The following is a 12,816-nucleotide window of genomic DNA, read 5'->3' as shown; positions in this document are numbered from 1 at the left end:
AGTATACATGCAATTTTGATGATTTGAAGTTCCTAAAGTACTTACCTGCAATACCTTTCGAACAAGATATTACATGTTAAATTTGAACCTGTGGTTCTTAAAATAAACTAAGAAAAGATATTTTTCTATATAAAAACCTATTGGCTGGATTTGTCTCTGAGTGTGTGTACCTCATTTATTGTCTATGTGTATGTACAACAAGTGCTTAACACTACTCCTTGGATAAGCCTACTGCTCGACCACACTACCACAAAATAGAGCATTAGTATTATCTATTTTTACCACTATTTTACCTCTAAGGGGAACCCTTGGACTCTGTGCATGCTATTCCTTACTTTGAAATAGCACATACAGAGCCAACTTCCTACACTAGGGATGTACAATATGTCACAGGCATGAAGCATAATACACCACTTACATCACCACAGGTGCCGCCAGCCAATCTCAGCAGAGAGGAGGTGCCACGACTATCCAGTCCCCCAACAGAAGATGCCCCCGGTGATGACAGTAACTCTGGACTTCTGGATCTGGATGAACTACCTGGCCCATCAGGGACCACTGGACAGTCGGTCATCCCAGCCCACTCAGTCCACCACAGAGCCTCCCCCCTCAGTATCCAACACCACAGCACCCACCCAGTGTCCCCACACCTCTATGCCCAGGACACGTCAATCAGCAGTGTGCCCACCTGTACAGGGACCCCAGTCCACACCTCGCCCCCAAGACAATCAGGGACCTGGGGTCAGTGCCAGTGGGCACACCGTTCAGGGGACAGGGGCACAGGTCAACAGGGTCACTGGGAGGATAGCTGTGTGCCAGGGGGAGGACAGGCCCAGGGAACCGATTCTCCAGGAGGCACTCACTAATGTCCTGGGGGCTTACTAACAATCCCAGGACATGATGGGCCAGATGCTGAACAACAAGCAGGAGAACAAGTGGCTGCAGGAGGAACACCATCAGGAGATCATGGAGGACTTGCAGGCCCTCAAACCCACCATGATCTCCATAGCAGGGGTGCTGGCAGACATCGCCAACATCATGAGGGAATGGACAGCACAGCAGCGGACCCCTGGTCTATTGACCAGCCCACCACTTCCACTGCAGCTAGTGGACAGGAGGCCCCTCCACAGGACCCACAGGCCACCAGCAGCCCTCCCCCTGCAGAAGGTGAACCACCCCGCAAATGTTCCCTGAGACTCAGACAGAAGCCAGAGACACTTGCCAAGACCAAGACCACCACCAGGAAATGAGACTATCCTGATTGTCCCCCTTGTGTCCCACCCTATCACCTTGTCCACTTTGAACTGCCTTTGCTCCCCTTCCTATGGCACCTTGGACACTGGACCTGTGCTACAAACAGACTGGAACAATACCTGGACTTTCCTCCACCATCACAATATTCCATTGCACTTTTCAGTCAATTATTTGCACTACAATAAACACCATTGAACACAATTTGAGTGACACTGTTTTATGTGTTGAAAATGTGCATTTTTTGGAATGGTCACATATAGTGCAAATGATCTGAACTCTGTGATAGCATGCAATTAATGACCTGTAACTGTCTGTAGTGATCAAATCAGGACATTGTTGTCATATCACCAACATCTGGAAATTGAGAAGCCATAGGTGACAGTAAGTTGAGATGCAAAGGAAGTGAATGCCATCATGCTACAGTCACACAGATGAAATCAATAGTCAGAGCAATGATCAATTCCACTGTCTCACCTGTGTGGCATTGGAAGTATTGACGTACAACTGATGTTCTGTTGTCCACATCCTCATCCTCATCCTCTGCCTCCTCCTCACTGTCCTCAGGGTCCACTGCTGCCACAGGGGTATCTCCAGTCTCCTCCTCCTGCAGAAAAGGCACATGTCGTCTGAGACCCAGGTTGTGCAACATGCAGCATGCCACTACTATCTGGCAGACCTTTCCAGGTGGGTAGCACAGGGATCCACCTGTCAGATGGAGGCACCTGAACCTGGCCTTCAAGAGGCCAAAGGTCCTCTCAATTATTCTTCTGGTTCACCCATGTGCCTCATTATAACGGTCCCTAGCCCCTGTCCTGGCATTCCTCACAGGGGTCAGGAGCCACGATAGGTTTGGGTAGCCAGAGTCACCTGCAAGTATTGAGGGACAACATTTAGCCTTACACAATGCTATGGGGATAACACCTGAAGGCATACACTGACATACAGTTGGTGAGGAGTCTGGATCACGTATTAGCCACACACTGTGCCTCTGTAGTTGGGCCATCACATTTGGGATCCTGCTATTCCTCAGGACCAAGGCGTCATGCACCGACCCAGGATACTTGGCAGTGACGTGGGAGATGTACTGGTCTGCTAGGCACACCATTTGCACATTCAGCAAGTGGAAACTCTTACGATTCCTGAACACCTGTTCATTCTGGCGGGGGGACAAAGGCAATATGTGTACCGTCAATCGCCCAAATAATATTGGGGATATGCCCCACTGCATAGAATTCTTCCTTCACAGTGGCCAAATCTTCCACCTGGGGGAAAGCAATTTAGCTCCACATGTGTTTCACCAAGGCAGACAGAACCCTTTACAGCATGATGGAGAACATTGGCTGTGACATTCCTGCTGCCAAGCCCACTGTCACTTGGAAAGAACCAGTTATCAGGAAATGGAGCACTGATAATACTTGCACAAGAGGGGGGATCCCAGTGGGATGACGGATAGCTGATATCAGGTCAGACTCCAATTGGGCACACAGCTCTGTGATTGTGGTCCTGTCCAGTCTATAAGTCAGTATATTGTGCCTGTCCTTCAGTGCAGCCAAGTACACAAGGGGTCCGTACATGGGGTTTGTCTTCTCCTCCCATTCATCTGCAGCAGTAGGTATCTAAGAGACACAAGAGTGAGTAGGCTGTCACAACTTGAACAATGGAACCACCACCTCAGTATGCATAGTGCATTTATGTGATAGGACAGTGGGAATGGCAAGGTATGTGCAAATCTAGGCAGTGATGCAGTTAAGGTTAATCTGATTATTGTCCACCACCATGAAATGGCGACTACCTGTCCTGTATGTAGGGATAGGTGGAAGTGAGGTAACTCCGCCGACGTTGGGCGTCATGGTGGAAGGCGGTCTAGCACCTCAGTGCAATTCCTCATTGGATAATACGGGGCTCTATGGAGTACAGTGGCCAATGGGGATCAGCACCGGCAGTGACGGTGTCCACCGCCGTGGACGTGACTGCCATTTTCTATCTGAATCCTCACTTGTTTCTTGACTTTCAACAGGAGAACACCTACACTGTGTGTGCTGCTGTGACCTGTGTCTGGAACGTACCATCGCCCGTGTGACCGGGGAAGGTGCCCCTGCCTTCACTGCAGAGGAGTTGGAGCGATTGGTGGATAGGGTCCTACCCCAGTACTGACTGCTGTATGGGCCTCCAGACCAACAGGTGAGTACACCTTGGGCACGATGCATGGAGATGTCTATGCAAGCATTGTGTCATCGTTGGGGGGAATGTCTTGTGGTGGTGTACATGGTGGGCGCTGGGCAATGTGTGTGCCAATGATGATAGAAATGGGATTGGTGGGTCATATGTGTGACAGGCTGGATTGTATGTGTAATGGTGTCCTCCCATCTGTATCGCCTCTGCAGGTCAGCGCCCATCAAAAGAAATGATTATGGCGTGCCATCACCAAGGATGTGCAGACCCTGGGGGTCTATGGCAGGCAGAACACCCACTGTCGGAAACGGTGGGAGGGCCTGAGATGCTGGGCACGGAAGACCGCAGAGGCCCAGCTGGGGATGGCCTCCCAATGAGGAAGGGGTGCCCCTGGGAACCTGACACCCTTGATGGCCCGCATACTGGCAGTGGCCTACCCAGAGCTGGATGGGCGCTTGAGGGCATTATAGCAGCCACGAGGGGGTGAGTACAGTGTCCGTTACAACAATAATTGGTAGGTGGCATGGTATCCGGGTGGTGGGTGTCAGTTAGTGGGTGCCCCTTAATGCCAGGCCAGATATTGCAGCGTGATCCAGCTCAAGGGTAATGGTTGAAAGGGAAATCAAGGTAACCTCGTTAGGTTGCATTCTGTGTCAGACAGGGCTTAGTGGGTCCTTGGAGGGGTGCAGTTGGCGGTGGTTGGCAATCATCTTTCTGTGGCATCTAGCCAATTGTTTGGCAGTGCAATGCGTAGTGCTCAATCCTGATCCCTGTGTGTGACGATACTGTGTATACCTTCTGTGGGGTTGGTGCAGTAATTGACCTAGTACTCCCTTTCTCTTCCCCCCCTTTTTTGTTCTGTCAGCCTGTCCATGTGTGCATCATCTGGAGGAGGAGCAGGGGCACCGGCGACAGAGGGAGCTGCATCCCACAGGACCCAGGAGGCAAAGCCCACCGACCCCGAGGGAACCAGTGGGATCGAGGGCTAGGGGAGAACCACGGCAAAGACAGGAGGTGACAACACAGACTCAGATACCTCCCCTGATAGAAGATCCCTGGTGATGGGCGACACCTCTGTGACCACCCCAGCTGCAGGTATAGCCGCCAACCCCCGTACCAGCACCGCCCTCCCAGTAGCCCCTTAGTGAGTTGCCGTGCCCGATCACCCAGAAGGTTGGGCATCTCCTTTGTCCCAGGCACCTCAGGCCCTGCCCCAGTGAGCCATGCTGTCCTGAGTGATGAGGCTATTAACTTCCTGAGATCCATCTCTGTAGGGCAGTCAACCATTGTGAATGCCATCCAGGGGATGGCATCCCAGATGCAGCAATGCAATGCATTCCTTGAGGGCATCCACGGTGGATTGGAGGCCCAACAGAGATCAATTCAGGCTGTGGCTTCCTCTCTGATGGCAGTCATTGTCCCTGTTCCTACCATCCCCCCTCCAACTACCACTTCCCAGTCCCAGTCTCCTCAACCCCAACCCATCCAATGCACACATACAGATGGGCATGCACATAAGACATCACACAAGAGTGGCACAGTCAAACACAGGCACCACACTTCAGCCCATAAGCACTCACGCAAACACCGAACAGTTGCAGACACAACCATATCCACTGCCTCCACTGTCTTCCCCTCCTCCTCCTCCTCCTTGTCCACCTCCCTAACAGTCATGTCTACACTCACACCTGCATGCACTGCATCAACATCCACCAACAGCATCACCACACCAAGCAACACACACACCTCACTAGCAGACACCTCCACAGCATCCATGTGTGTGTCCCCTGTGTCCTCTCCCACCCTGTCTGCCACCCCTCCTAAAGGACACAAACGCAAGCACTAAGACACCAAACAGCCAACCACCTCACACATGCACACTGCCCATGCACCTGCACCCAAGTCCAGCAGACATACACCTCCAACAACCACTCCCTCGACCTCCACTCCCATCCCTCCTCCCTTTTCCCACCCCTACATCCGTAAGAAGCTTTTCCTTGCCCAACCTAACCTCTTTCCTCCCCCTCCCCGCCCTGTCCGTAAGAGCAGGGTCCCAACGACCCAGCCCAGCACCTCAGTCTAAAAGTCCACGGGGACAGTGGTGGCACCTCATAGTCATGGAGGCAAGACAGTGAAGGATCCCACTCCACCAGTCAGGAACCCACACCTCCTGCCGTGAAGGGGAAGAAGCCCTCAACTCCTGCCATGAAGGGGAAGAAGCCCTCAACTCCTTTCATGAAGTTGAAGGAGCCCGTACCTCTTGCCATGAAGGGGAAGAAGCCCTCACCTCCTGCCATATAGGAGAAGAAGTCCTCACCTCCTGCCATGAAGGGGAAGGTGCCCTCACCTCCTGCCATGAAGGGGAAGAAGCCCTCAACTCCTGTCATGAAGGGAAAGAAGCCCTTGACTCCTGCCATGAAGGGGAAGGAGCTCTCACCTCCAGCTGAGGCTGGCAGGGTACCACCACCACCAGTGGTCACAGAGCCCTCACGTCCAGCTGAGGCAGTGCAGCCCACTCCTCCTGCAGAGGCTCCACCTTCACCTGCTGAGACAGTGCAGCCCTCACCTCCAGCAGAGGCTGCCCAGGAGGCTCCTTCACCTACTGACACAGTGCAGCCCTCACATCCAGCAGAGAGCATGTAGGCCACCCTCCAGGGACTGCTGTACAAGGAGCCCCCTCCAAAAACAGTGGGCAAGTCACCCACCTGATAGACTGGTGAGAGACTGTGATCTTGTACTCTCCAGCAAATATAATGGGCATGGAGCCCCCTCCAGAATCAGTGGGCAAGTCACCCAACTGAGAGACTGTGACCTTGCACTCCCCAGCAAAGATAATGGGCATGGAGCCCCCTCCAGAACAGTGGGCAAGTCACCCACCTGAAAGACTGTGACCTTGCACTCCCCAGCAAAGATAATAGGCATGGAGCCCCCTCCAGAACCAGTGGGCAAGTTCCCGATTTTGGCTGAGGTGCCCCCCCCCCCAACCCCCATCCCCCTGAGGTGCCTGCCTACTTGAAAAATGCTGCCCCTACAGAGTTCTGTGTGGATGATGTCAGGAAACAAGTTGGGCCTTGGACTGTGCCATGTGGACCCTTATTACTTTGGACTGGTCATTGGCCCTTTTTGGACATTTGTACATATCTCTTTCTTATCCAATTGGTTCATTTGGTGGCTGTTCCCATTCAATAAATTCTCATTACTGCCTTCTTGTTGTCCTTGCATTATTATGCCATGTGTCGTGTGCCATTGTTTTTGGTCTGCAGCTGGTTGTGTATATGGTGTGTGTGTGTGTCTGTTGTGCGTGTGTGTGTGTCACTCCCCTTTTCCTCCCTCCCTTCCTTGTGTGCTAGGCGGCTGTACTTACCGTCATCATCTTCTGCAGCATTGCTGTTCCAGGTGGAGCATTGCACAGAAGAGCATCAGGAAGACTTGCAGTTCTGGTTCCATGGCAGCGTTGTCCTCCTCTGTGTCTCTGATGGTGAGGCTTTCATCTTCTGTGCAGTGTTTCCACCAGGCTTTTGATGGCGTTGGTTCCACCCCAGAAATTGAGGCGGAGTGCTGTGTCATGATATGGTGGGCGGTACTTTGTCTTCCGCCTGGCTGTTGATGGCTACCGCTGTGGTGCGTGGTGTTAATGCCCTGGCGGATGGTGTGGTACATTGGCTGTCTATGGGAGTTCTCACCACCATGGTCATAATTTGGTGGTAATTACCGCAGGCCTGTTGGCTATATTTCCGCTACTTTATCACTCGCCGCCAATGTCATAATGACCACCTGTGTCCTTGAGGCTGGATGCCCAATTAGTAGAACTCTTTGTATTATCAATGCTGGCAATATTTACCAGACCTTAACACTATAGAGCGCTGCAGAGGTTGAAGATCAGATAAAGCTTTTGGGGGAGTTCAGAGTCGAATCATTTTGGCACATTCAGACCAGGACCGACAGGGCCATTTTCTGATCTCAAATTGAAGTTGTTATAAAATCAGACGCCAGCAGGTGGGTTTGGAGAGCCACGTGTGGCACAGTCTCCGAAGGAGGTCTTTGGTCAGAAGTAGAATTGTTACTTCACATCCACTGTTTAGAACTGGTGGTGGGGTCCTTTGCCATAAAAACCCTGTTGCCACAAAAGGCCAACTGTTGCCTACTACTTCAGGTGGTCAACATCTTGGCAGTCTAATAAATCAACAAGTTAGGGGGATCAAAGCCAAGGATGCTAGCAGAGATAGCTAAGGACTTTTGGCATTTCTGTCTACAATGCAGGATTTCAGTGATGGTGGAATACATTCCAGGTCAAAGGAATGTGGTAGCATTTTAAAAACCCAGAAATTTGACAGATGCCAGCAATTGCATATTAGACCCCAAGTGTTTCAAGTGGTATATCAGAAGTGGGGTGCATGCAAAATAAACCTTTTCACATCCCAGGTAAACAGACAACTCAAAGAGTTCTTCAGTTGGCCGCCAGACCCAATGGCGAAGGTATTAGATGCATTTCTTTAAGACTAGAGTTTGACACTTCATTATGCATTTACTCTATTTGCCATAATCTCTTGAGTAGCAGCTCAAGAACCTGGTTCTAGTGACTCTGACTTGCAGACCGCAACCATGGTTTCCAGCTGAGTTGGAAATGTACAGGGATCTGCCGCTTAGTTGGTGCAACAAATGGGGTGTTGATTCCTTGGGACAGATTTGCATTTATTAATTCATTTTCTAACTCAGTTACTTTTGAAGCTCTGGCATAAAGGTCAGTAAATAATTTTTGATCAGCTATGTCAGCAGGGCATATGCCACTGGAAAGGAAGTCTGTGGCAAACAGCCATTAGTGCGTAAACTGGTGAGAGACTTCACATTGGCTAATCTTCCCTAATCAAAGTATTCCAAGTTGCAGGATGTAAATGTGCTGTTGAAACTTTTGGAGAAATGGCAAAGCAACCTGGATCTACCAAGGAAACAGTTGTCAAGTATTTTGACTCTATTGTTGTGCCTGATTTCCTGTAGACCACTGTTGGATATGCATTCCCTCGATTAGCAGGTACAGTTTTCTCTCCTGATGGAGTCTCTTTTCACATAGCCTGGCTCGCAAAATCATATTCCATTTACATATCACATCCTGCCTTTCCTTATATCCCTACATTGTCTGCGGTGCAATGTTTGAAAACATATGAAGACTGTTCCAGAGAGATTGGTTCAGACAGCAAGGGTCTGATGCTCATTGCTTTTCAGAAACCCTACAAACCAGTAACCTCAGCCACGCTTTCTAGTTGGTTAAATCATATGTGCCAGCATTTTAAAAAAGAAGCGCAAGATATAAAAATAATAATCAGGTGAATGTGCTTCTCCCATTGACTTCTATTGAAGGAAAGGCAATTTCAGTCATGTCACAACCAAAATGCTTGGCTTCAGAATTCGGGCGTCTCCTGCCTGAATTGGGTCTATTGCCATGTATGCCTTTCCCACCCCGGAAATGATTGTAGCTTATTGGTCAGCCCCTTACATTAGCTGCAGAGACTTCACAGGGACTGATCTTGTATTTTATTCTTAGGTGACCCTCTGCTGTAATTGTTTGTCCTGATGAAGACCCCGGACCATTTGTTTCATTACGGGTCGAAACGTCAACTCTCATATGGTCAATCCCTGGTGTTTCAATTGGACATTTGATTGATTCATTCATATCAAGTTCCTGTTTTGGGGTCTGACCGTCTCTCTCTTTGTTGTTCGTACAAGTTGTATATATTGATGTTGTTTTACCTTATTCACTTTGTTTTGGCGCGCTGAATTTCACTTTGCACTGTGCTGCCACTTACAGCACCATATTACATGGCAGATCAGTTTCTGTTCATACAGGATAATGTTTGGTTCAGGATCTAGAACAGTGTATTTGTGATTCTCAATATTTGTGATGGTGTTTTCGAACGATTTGTTATTGTGGCTCCCATTAAAATACAAATGTTTTCACCTAATGATTCTTCCTGGCAGAACACGTCTTTGTTTTGAATTGGGTCAATTGACATGCATGGTTAAATGGCTCCTGTCAGAAGACGGAATGGATGTTGGTAAATTTGGAGCACATTCAGCTAGGAGATCTATGGCTTCCAAAGCTCATGTACTAGGTTCTAGGTTAAAAGACATCATGAAAGCTGGGGATTGGTCTTCTGATTCAATATTTAAAAAAGTTTTAGTGCAAACCTATTGTGAACGTTGCTTCTACTGTCATGCCTAAGCTTTAAACAAGCGTGATCTGAGCCTCGGGTCCTGCCATAGAATAAAACATTTTCTAGCTATCTCATCAAGAATTTTCAATTCTATTAAGGAACACCAGACGATGATTATCCCACCTGGGGTACTGGTGTTGTTGTTAATATCTCTATTTCTTCCAGGGCCAGTTTTGTTGAAATAATGGATCATGAGAGTATAGTCTATAATTGTTGTATATGAATGTAATAATTCTGGTATCCACCCTTGTAGTTTAAACGTGATAACAAGAAACAGAAATTACTTCTCAAATATCTCTTACATATACAGAAGAGAAGCAAGCATAACAGAGGAGACTCCATTTGAGAGAAATACAGACCCAGGAGGGTTTCCTGAGGTCAAGTTATAGAATGCAAGCAGCTTGAAGGATGTTAAACAGAGTTCAAGTTGGAAAGCTGTTCAGACCCTAGAAAGCTGCAGTTTAGTTTTATTGGCACATTTTTAAAGATTTCACTAGGAGGCAGCAAGATGGTGTCTCTCAGCTTTGAGGGGATATGACAAGGATGACTGGTAGAAAGACTGGTGAGATGATATAGGATATGTGTTCATGGGACATGTAGTTTATTAGTGAGTACTGTTTCATAGGCTGCTGTTAAAAGTCAGTAAAGAAGGAAAAGCATAATCCTTGCCTCCATGTCCTTAACAGAATTGAAAATTCTTGACAGGATAGGTAGAAGCTTTTTTTAAAGAATCTGTTTTATAAATGTGTCTTTCTCATGAATTACAATTGCACTGCATCTAAAACGCATGTTAAGACATTCCGGTAAAGCCTTAGATGTAGATGCATTGGGAAGTGGTGGTGTCACTAGTTACAATGTTACTTTACCCAAGTAAAGCCAAACATATTTTCTTCTTGGTACTCTCCAACAGCTCAGGTATTATCAACAACTAGACATACACTAGACGCTCTGTGGGAGGGACTTAGTCGTGGTGCCTTGAGACTGGATGCATAGAGTGTGACACCTTGTGGCTATGGAAAACCTAACTATTAGCACACTAAAGCTAAAATAATAACTGGATTGCAGTAAGGGATCCTATACCGCCCTCCCTTTTGAAACAGTTATTAAGACTATGGGTCCCTCTGTATTTCGAGGTTGGCAGTCTTTATTCCCCAGAGACAACAGAATTAATTAAAAAGACGGATAGAGGTAAAGATTGCACACAAAAATGAGAAAATTAAAGGATTGCGGTAGACAGTGAGGGAGGAGCTGTTGATCCCTGTGGCGCAGTGGCGGTTGGTGACATTTGAAAGTGGTGGGGCATAAATATTGGGTATGACTTTTATGTAACAAGTAAGCTTAATGGACAAACGTGGGGTCCAAGGCGAGTTCTCCTCCCAAGAAAATATTGAAAAAGGATTGACAAATGGTGCATTTGAAAGCAAATTAATTTAGTGAGAAAGCAAGATTTATAAAACAGTGGGAAAGTTTAGTCTTAAAATACTAAACACATTAAGAAATGCCTTATATAATACTGCATTAATATGTTCAACAGTTACTTGAATGTGCAAATTGTACAGTGTGACTACTTCAGGCCCTTTAAAGTGTGTGCTTGCCCTTCATGCAGCATCAACTTTGGAAGAAAATGCTCAAGTCAGGGGTCAGGCAGCACCCACAGCTGCTGGCTGCCATTAATCATACAGAAATATGTGCAGACAGGTCTTTAAGTGGGATGAAAAAGTGGGGGTTCTCTAAAAGGTAACATGTAAAATACATTTCTGTGATTCCCATAGTGTGCCACCCAGCCTGTATTTTGGTTTCTCTCTAAAAAATTTATTGCATCCAGAAATAAAACACAACAACTGACATATACCTAAAACCTGTCAGTATTTTTGGCTTTGTCAATGGTTGTTAGCTGTTTAAGATAAATGAGTAACAGCAATGATTAGTTATAAATAATTACCATTGGAAATGTTTCATTTCTGAAATTGTGAGACTGTGAATTAAATATTATTGAGGCCTATGGAAGGAGTATGGCCTTCAATTATGTGTGCTTTACGTTAGATATGTATGCCCTTTTTCTCTTCACATCTCAACCACCTGCACATTTTCAATCTCCTCTCTTTCCTCTTCAGCACATTCTTTTCAGTCTCCCCTGAATGCACTCCCTCATTTCTCCCTCATACTACCACCCCAAACATACACTGCACTCATTCACATTTAAGCACTTTATTTCATTTTGTGTTTGCCTTCTAATTATTTCGACCTGTACGCACCCCTTCACACACATTTCCACTGAATTTAATTTGCAACTGGAATACATGACCATTGTTCTGTGTGCTCTGCGGAGAGAAAGTAGCCTCTTTCTAGCCTTGTTACCCCCACTTTTGGCCTGTTTGTGAGTGTATGTCAGGGTGTTTTCACTGTCTCACTGGGATCCTGCTAGTCAGGGCCCAGTGCTCATAGTGAAAACCCTATGTTTTCAATATGTTTGTTATGTGTCACTGGGACCCTGCTAGTCAGGACCCCAGTGCTCATAAGTTTGTGACCTATAGGTATGTGTTCCCTGTGTGATGCCTAACTGTCTCACTGAGGCTCTGCTAACCAGAACCTCAGTGGTTATGCTCTCTCTTTACAAATTGTCACTAACAGGCTAGTGACCAATTTTACCAATTTACATTGGCTTACTGGAACACCCTTATAATTCCCTAGTATATGGTACTGAGGTACCCAGGGTATTGGGGTTCCAGGAGATCCCTATGGGCTGCAGCATTTCTTTTGCCACACATAGGGAGCTCTGACAATTCTTACACAGGCCTGCCACTGCAGCTGAGTGAAATAACGTCCACGTTATTTCACAGCCATTTTACACTGCACTTAAGTAACTTATAAGTCACCTATATGTCTAACCTTTACCTGGTAAAGGTTGGGTGCTAAGTTACTTAGTGTGTGGGCACCCTGGCACTAGCCAAGCTGCCCCCACATTGTTCAGGGCCACTTCCCCGGACTTTGTGAGTGCGGGGACACCATTACACGCGTGCACTACATATAGGTCACTACCTATATGTAGCTTCACAATGGTAACTCCGAATATGGCCATGTAACATGTCTATGATCATGGAATTGCCCCCTCTATACCATCCTGGCATAGTTGGCACAATCCCATGATCCCAGTGGTCTGTAGCACAGACCCTGGTACTGC

This window comes from Pleurodeles waltl, chromosome 8 (genome assembly GCF_031143425.1).
Source record: "Pleurodeles waltl isolate 20211129_DDA chromosome 8, aPleWal1.hap1.20221129, whole genome shotgun sequence".
NCBI classification, from domain to species: Eukaryota; Metazoa; Chordata; class Amphibia; order Caudata; family Salamandridae; genus Pleurodeles; species Pleurodeles waltl.
The sequence above is the reverse complement of the archived record's forward strand: the minus strand, read 5'-3'. Positions refer to the sequence as shown.